This window comes from Lepus europaeus, chromosome 20 (assembly GCF_033115175.1).
Source record: "Lepus europaeus isolate LE1 chromosome 20, mLepTim1.pri, whole genome shotgun sequence".
Classification (NCBI taxonomy): domain Eukaryota; kingdom Metazoa; phylum Chordata; class Mammalia; order Lagomorpha; family Leporidae; genus Lepus; species Lepus europaeus.
In genome coordinates this window covers 60,348,226-60,356,685 of record NC_084846.1, presented here as the reverse complement: position 1 = coordinate 60,356,685, position 8,460 = coordinate 60,348,226, and positions in this window count along the sequence as shown.

Below are 8,460 nucleotides of genomic sequence, written 5' to 3'. Positions count from 1 at the left end.
AGAGGTTGGCACCTGACCCAGCAGCTACAATGACTCAACCCTGTCAATCAGCCACAAGGCCCTACCCACCCACCTATAGCCCCGGGAAGCTGTAGGTAGAAATCCTACCTTGAATGGCTCAACCTGCAGAGGGTCCTGGAAAAGTCAACTGGTGCCCATCGTCTGTTAACCCAGAGGAGTGGGGTGAGCTCACCCACTGACTATCAGTCCCAGGAAGCAGTCAGGAGGTCCTGATTACCCATACTCACTGCCCACAGAATTCCCTCAGTGGGCTTGCCCAAATACCTGCAGCCCTGGAAATATAAAAAAAACAAAAACAAAAACAAAAACAAAAACAGCCATGAGAGGCTCAGCCCACTGAGGCTTCCATGAAGCCACCAGACAACCCTATCTTCTTCCTTGGAGGGCCCTCCCTACCCACTTTCTGCCCCAGAGTGCATCTGGGAAGCTTGTCCTCCCAGCTGCAGATCATGGAGGCCCCGAGAAGCAGGCAGGGACTTTATCCACCTGCCCACGACCTGAAGGGGCAGCCAAACAGCCTTTCCAGAGTGACTCAGGACGCCCCAGCTCTCAATAGACCCAGGTGGTCTGACCCACCCTTCTGCAGCCCCAAGAAGCAGTAGAGCAGCCCCTTTGTAGAAGCTCTGCTCATCAAGGCTCAGAGAAGCTGCTGTCAGCCCCACTCACCCATCATCATCGGTCCCAGGAAGTAACCGGGAAGAACTTCCTGAGCAGGTCATCGCCCAGAGCACCACACAGTCACCTGCGTAGGACTTGGACACTACCAAGTGCTGCCCACAGGTGCCGCCTGGCCCCTGGGTGGCTCTAAGAAAATGACAGCTACCTATTCCCTGAGAAACACTACACCCCTGCAGCCAGGTGCACCACACCTAGAGCTACATGCAAACATGCCCTGCAGAAGGGAGCTGCATCCCAGTCTGCAGTACAACCCACCATCCCTGAAGCCTCGGCCACTAAAACACCTACAGACATCAACAGTGTCCGTTACAGCTGAGAAAACCGTACAGAACTAAAAATAATCACCGACCTGGAAGCAAACACAACACAGCATATCCAGTCAACACCCTAGGACCACGAAATGCAAAGGATCATTGGGGCTGTTGTGGACAACTACAAAACAAACTGAAGAGCCTAGTAGAACAAGGGGGCGGGGAAGACTGGTTCTACTAGAGCATTCAATGATTTTATTTTGACGATTAGACTCAATTTCATTTGCTGTTACCACAAATGTGGTAGCTTAGAATAACCAATGATCTGGGGTGGGGGTAGAGATCAAGTCCAAAACCAGGATCAGTGGGCCCACATTTGGGAGTCACAGCAGCTTTGCACCCATCCTTTTTTAAGCTTTCGCAGTTTCTTACAGCAGTAGGGCCTCGAGTCTCTGGTTTGACTCAAAGATAATTTCTCCTCCATAATGACCTTGGGAAGCTTCTGAAGCTCAGTTTTCTCTTCTTTAAAACAGAGCTAATCCGAATGGTTTGACAACTGAATAAAATGAAAACCTAGGAAAATGCCTAAAGCAACAGAAAACTAATGAATTAACATTGTCATATCATCATGGTAACATTTTGTAATTTACATTTGTCATTTGACATTTGGTTTAATATAAAACTTCTTGACAGTTTATATAATTACAGTATTTCAACAGAAAGTGTTATTTTAAAAAAAAACAAAAAACCTTAATTTTCCTTCTCTTTCTATGACTTCATGTAATTGCTATATGCTATTTCACTAATTTTTTCCAGTTTGGTATTTTGGATTACTCAGTTTTAAAATATCAAGAAATACAGTCAGGTCCCTGATTGCTTGGGTATAAAAACACAAAGGCAAATGCCAATAAAGCTATTTAATTTTCCAAAAAATTCATTCTGAGTAGATTTATGAGATTATTTGAACTTTGCATTAGGATACCTTGTTCTACATTAAATTTATTAGGTAAGTCATCACACTTCCATTATATGTAAAGTCAGGCTTAATGACAATAACACTGGCAGACTAAGTTTTAGGGAAATCTCTCTTGAAAACTAGTCCAAATTGTGTATCTCAAGGTCTAAATTTTTAAGACAACTAAAGATTTTTCAGAATACCTGAAGCAAGGAAAGCTGTCAAACTGGTCAAAAACTTGAAGGAAAGGTTTTTTGGTAGAAAGCAGGGGACACTGATTATTAGATACCAGTTTAATCTTATCAGCGACCTAAACCAGAGTTGGGAAAAATAGATTCACACATCACAAGCATAGCTCAGGAGCATAAATAGCACCAACTATCCCACACTGGTATCTATTTAGATCATTTCATTATAATACAATATTTCAAAAGAGATTAGACTGTTGGAACTATAAGATTTTTTCCCTCACACTGTTTTCATATGAACAATGTTGATACCTGAAGTAGAATTTTTTTTTTTTTTGACAGGCAGAGTGGATAGTGAGAGAGAGAGAGACAGAGAGAAAGTTCTTCCTTTTTGCCATTGGTTCACCCTCCAATGGCCACTGCGGCTGGCGCATCTCGCTGATCCGAAGCCAGGAGCCAGGTACTTTTCCTGGTCTCCCATGCGGGTGCAGGGCCCAAGCACTTGGGCCATCTTCCACTGCACTCACTGGCCATAGCAGAGAGCTGGCCTGGAAGAGGGGCAACTGGGATAGAATCCGGCGCCCCGACTGGGACTAGAACCCGGTGTGCCGGCGCTGCAAGGCAGAGGATTAGCCTGTTAAGCCACGGCGCCGGCTGATACCTGAAGTAGAAATCAAACAATATATTTATATTGCCAATTCCCTAGGCATGATATTTATTGTGAAATATATTCTGGGATATTTAACTCCCAGATTTTACATGGCTAACTACTGTTGATTATTTAAATCTTTGCTGAGGTGTCAGTTGCCAGGAGAAGACTTTTATGAATATCTATTTTAAATTAGTATTTCCTACCCAGTTACCCTCTGTACCATCACTCTATTTTACTTTGTTCATGGCATTTGTCTTTCTGAAATTATGCACTTGTTTTTGTCTGTCTTCTCAGAGCGTGGAAGACATACAGCATGGAAGCTCCATGAATTTAGGCATCTCCATTTCTCAAGTGCTAATAAAAGCAATAATCCCTTTAAGCACTAAATAAACAGCAGTTCAGTAAACGAAAGACTAACAATATTTTCACAGAAGTAAAACCACTCTTTGGGCCGTGGAACTTTTTGCTGGCACGTTGACAGACTTTGTAATGTCTTTAGAATTGCCAAACACTCAAATGACTTTCACTACTCAAGAGTTTCACTGGAGCTTGGCAATTGCAGACAGCATTAAAGGATCCATCTTGAAATGAAATGTGGAGATCATGGTGTTTATCTTTCTGCAGAAATATTACACAACCAACAAGAAACCCTACTGTAAACAAATGTTCCTTTTCTTTGATACTGGGACAAGGTCAAAGGAAAACACAACATTTTTCCTTTGAAAAGGCATCAGCTGACAGAGCCAGCTACTGGAAGGTAACCAGCCTGAAAGATTTTTCATACTTGAGTTGTGATGCTCCGTTATGCCTCCTCCTAAACAACACTGCAGGAAGTTGCCAACATTTTTCTAGAACTTAAGCAAGTAGGAAGATTTGGCAATGTTACCTAAATGAATACGCATACTCTCTTCAGTGCCAGCAGAGCTGTGAATTGATAAAGCCTTGGCCAATGTCAAAGGGGATACAAGTGGGAAATCATGGTTCCCGTTTGTGAATTTACACATACTTGTATGTGGATTGAGACTGTCCAGGAGTAGCAACAGCAACAATCAAAAGAAAACTATTCTAGTAGCTGTATTCAACTTTATTTAAAATTGCATTCATTGTTCTATTAATCTGGCCTGTTATTCTGTTAACTTACAAGAAGAACAAGTAGAGGAGCTGCCGGGCGGGTGCAGGAATGAGACACCATTTTATCTGCTACTATCCAAGATCCACACCTTTCTTGCTAAAGCCAATACAGAACCATTTGTCTCTGACTTGCTTTCTTTGTGGTCTTGAGGGGTTGAGTCCATTCTCAGAATCAAAATCAGAGCTTGATAACTTAAGCCCCCATCCCAAGTTAGAACAAAGACGACAACAGAAATGACGTCGCTTGGACCCTGAATCAAGCTTCATTTGAAACCAGTCTTATCCCTAGATTTTCAATGATGTGAGTCAATAAATGACTGTAATTAAGCAATTATGGGTGGCTTCTGTTCTACATGCAACTAAAGCATTATTTTTAAAGCTGTATTAATAATTCACTCCATATGCTTTACATGTAATAAATTAACCCACCCAAGTGAATTATGTTTCAGTCAAGTATGATATGCAAATTTAAGACAACTGTATCTCAGGGTTTTCGAAGGTTCACTTCAATGAATGCTAAGTGTGAATTTCCTTGTTTATGGCTAAGTTCAAACACAGAATTGCCCATTCCCTCAAGAAGTTACATGCATTCAAAATATTTAATCATGAAAAACTCCAAACCTATATATGCATTTTGTAAATAGATAGCAGATAATAAGATATACACCCAGGTGCACAGACACCTAGATAGTAGTAAGGAGAAAATGATGAAAGAAATTTGCAAGGTGAAACAATTTTCACTAAAGATAAGGCAAAACCATTACACAAATATTCTTGACTAATATCGACTATTAGGAACCTGCATATCCAAACTCACAGAATTGTGTTTTGTTCAGGTTTTTAGGTCATATAATCATTTAAAGACATATTTGGAAAGTTTGCAGATACTGATCTTTGGCACTGGCTCTCTAAGATGACACTAACACATTTTGCCTGGAGGAAGGCCATGCAATTTGTGAAGGGAAGGTCTCCTGATCTTGGGATGCAGCCAAGCCTGAGCAAGGAGATGGACTAAGAATCCCTGCTGTGTCTATGTCTTCCCTTCTCTCTACATTCCACGTGAGTCAGAGTATAGTCCGGAGCATCTTCGTATCCTCAGCACCATTCTCAGGAATGGGCACAGACAAGATTCAGAATGAAGTCCAGGAGGCCTGAATTAATGTGTATATGGATACATGAATGAGTGAATGGGTTATTCAGCACCTACAAAATGTAACAGAGTGTCCCTCTGAGCTTACTCATATCTTTAGAATTTTAGGTCACCAAAATGCCCTTTAGATACCCACTTGAAAAAGTCAGACTCAATGGCAGAGATGCATATTTTATCTCTTCACAAAAATATCCGTTGTCATCTAGAGCTTACCCGTTTATGGTAACTCTGCTATTTGAACCTCATCCCAGAAACAGTGTGGCTGCCTATTAAAATAGTCCTCTAATCTGCACCCAACATTCCTGAAATATGCCAATTCAACAAATAAATGAAAATCCTGTGACCGCCTATTACAAACAAAACTCACCTTGACATAACATTTAAACATTTTAATATTCATTAGTTTCTCATGCAACTTAGTGTTTTTTTTTCTTTTTCCATTTGGAAAAATGTCTAAACTATGTGTATTTTCTAAAAGATATAATGTATTCTTAGAAGCATTTTTTTTTACCAAGAAGTTAGCTCTTTTTACAACTCTCTTTTGGGAAATGAAATAAGCTAAAAGAGTACATTACTGAAATCTATAAAAGTGTCATCCCATGGTTGTGAATATTTTTAAGACCTAAGAGGAAGGTTGTTTAGAATTCTGAAAGCAGGATTAAATTGAGCATAGTAGCATCCAGAATGCCCTTTGAACCTCATGCTTTTATCCTCAGGATCTAGCCAAGGCCACGGTAGTATACTAAAATTGCAAAAGAATGATTTCCCTTAAAATGAAAAAGAAAAATCTTTTGCACTGCTTCTAAAGAACCCAGGAGTCTTGCTGCAGCCTAGACCCAATGCACTTAAACTTCTCTAATTCTCTCACCTTTGCCTTTTTAAGGAACAGAGTAAAAACTAAGATTAATAGAGTAACTTAACAGTTGTTTTAATTTTAACAGACTCTTCAAGTCTGAAATCAGAAAGAGGTTTCCTATACCTTATCCAGTTTGAAATTCGGAACCCCTCTATGAAAATCCAACAAGCGATCTCCTTTGACCATATAATGACCTACCGAGTGCTTCACGGTCTGTAAGAACAGATTTTAAGCAGGCACCTTTCAGCACAAAACACCATACAAAGGGAAACATAGCTATCAGAGGGAAGAGCTGCTGCCAACTCTCATGGCATTCCACATGAAGAAAAAATTGTCAATTTCCGAATCATTCCAGAACTAAGTATACCTACAAGGACAGTAGGTACTTATGAAAATACTGTTTTTGCTCCAATTAATATTTGGTTTAAACCTCTATTGACTATTAGATCAGTTATCTATTGCTGCATAACAACTGACCACAAAGCTTACAGGCTTAAAGTAATAGCATTCACTTTTAATGCTCATCAATGTGCAATTTGGTCAGCTGATGATGTAGCTAGATTTTCACAGCTTCACCACTTTGAGATGAGACCCAACTGGGGATCATAGAATTTATTCTTAAATTGATTTACTCATACAGTCACCAGTTTGTGGCTGGCTGTTGGCTTAGGAATTCAGGGAGAAAACTAAGGTATGTGTTCCTTTCCCAGTGGACTTCTGTCTGGGCTTAAGGATTGATCACAGTTTCAAAGAGCAAGAGTTCCAAGAAAGCTTTGCAAAAGCTGTATTAGTTTTAAAAATATTTATTTATTTATATGCTTATTTATGTATTTGAAAGGCAGAGAGACCTTCTATATACTGGTTCACTCCTCAAATGACTACAATAGTCATTGCTAGGCCAAGCTGAAGCCAGGAGTCAGGAACCCCATCTGGGTCACCCAACTGAGTGGAAGGCCCAACTACTTGGGTTATCTTCTGCTGCCTTCCAAGGTGCATTAGCAGGGAACTGGAATCAGAAGCAGAGAAGCCAGGACTTGAACCAACACTGGTATCTCAAGCTGCAGCTTAACCTGCCGTGCCACAATGCAGCCCCACAATCAATTAACCTTCAGTATGATTATTCAAACCACAGAATTTGAATGTATCATGTTACTATTGTTCAACCTTATTTCTTCTAATCATTTAAATGATCTTGGGAGGTCAACTTATTTTATCTCTTTGATTCTTAATCATACAACTTTGCAAATTGTTCAGGTATTGCACTAGGAATTATAAAATATTCTGTTACCTTTTCAAAGCATATACATTCATATTTTCCTAATTCTCTGTGAGTCAGTAATTTTGAATTTTTCCTGGTTACTGTTGTTATATTATAGAGATTCTCTTATGTTCTAAGTTGGTTAGACTCTAAATTTCGTCTTTGAGACAGCAGCTCAAGTCTCAATCCAATCAATTTGTTTCTAATTGCGATGTTCACAGGGTGCTTCACACAGACATGGTTCACAGGGCGGGAGAAGATGTTGGCAGTCATTAGACAAAGCACCAGCAGTTCCTGTCTCAGACTCTCCCTTTCCCAGAGTTTCCAACCCACTCACCTGGTGGCAGTTGTGGCCAACATCACACTCTGTTCTCCATCTGCTCATGCGAGATTCACTGTAGACAACCACAGCTCTGCCCCCTCAGACCACCATGAGCCAGGGTCCACCTTGGGTTACAGTGACACAAACGGCTCACTCACCCAACCTGTTCCAGTTTCCAGATTTTATCCATTCCTCCAAATCTCTAGAAACTTCAGATGGTTAATTTCAGACCTTATCATTTTTACTGAGGAAAATACTTTTTAGTGGATTATTCTGATATTAACTTTCTGAAATGTACAAGGTTTTGTCTATCACACACTTTTTTTTTTTTTTTTTGTCTCACACACTTGGTTTTGCTAATTGTACACTCGCAGTGTTTATTTCTCTGTTGTTAGATGGCTGGGTCCAGGTACTTTTAAGAAAAATTCTGATGTAATAAAAATTTGGGAATGAGATGTAAGTAAATGTTAGTAGAGGAATAATATTTGTTATTAGCAAAGTTAAAGTACACACTCAGTATTATAGGCGTGCTCAAGATGTGCGCAGTGATTTTCGGGGTTAGCTGTTGTACATGATCTCAATGGAGTGGTGGGATCGAAAGTCATAGGAGATAGTGTCTGAGGCTGGGTTTTCTAGTAATACATGTCCTAAGAAGCTCAGTACAGCTTATGTCCTCAGCTGTTCAGGACGTCTCAGAAGTGTCACAGCATCGGGCACATGATGGGAATGTCAGCCATGGCAGTTTTATTATAATATTTTCAAAATCAGCTACGGGGTACCACAAGGACATGGTCATCAGGTATGTTGGACATTTGCAGCCAGCTCCAGTTCTGGGCGATGGTGTCGCAGCAATAGTAATTTTGGACTAGCTAAGCCACAGCACAAAAGGGGGTCAGGAGATATGGATTGTGTAGCTGGGGTCACAGAGAAGGGCTGGTAACACATAGCCCTCACCTCTCTCCTTGCCTAGATCACATTCCTTGTGTTTCCTTAAACAT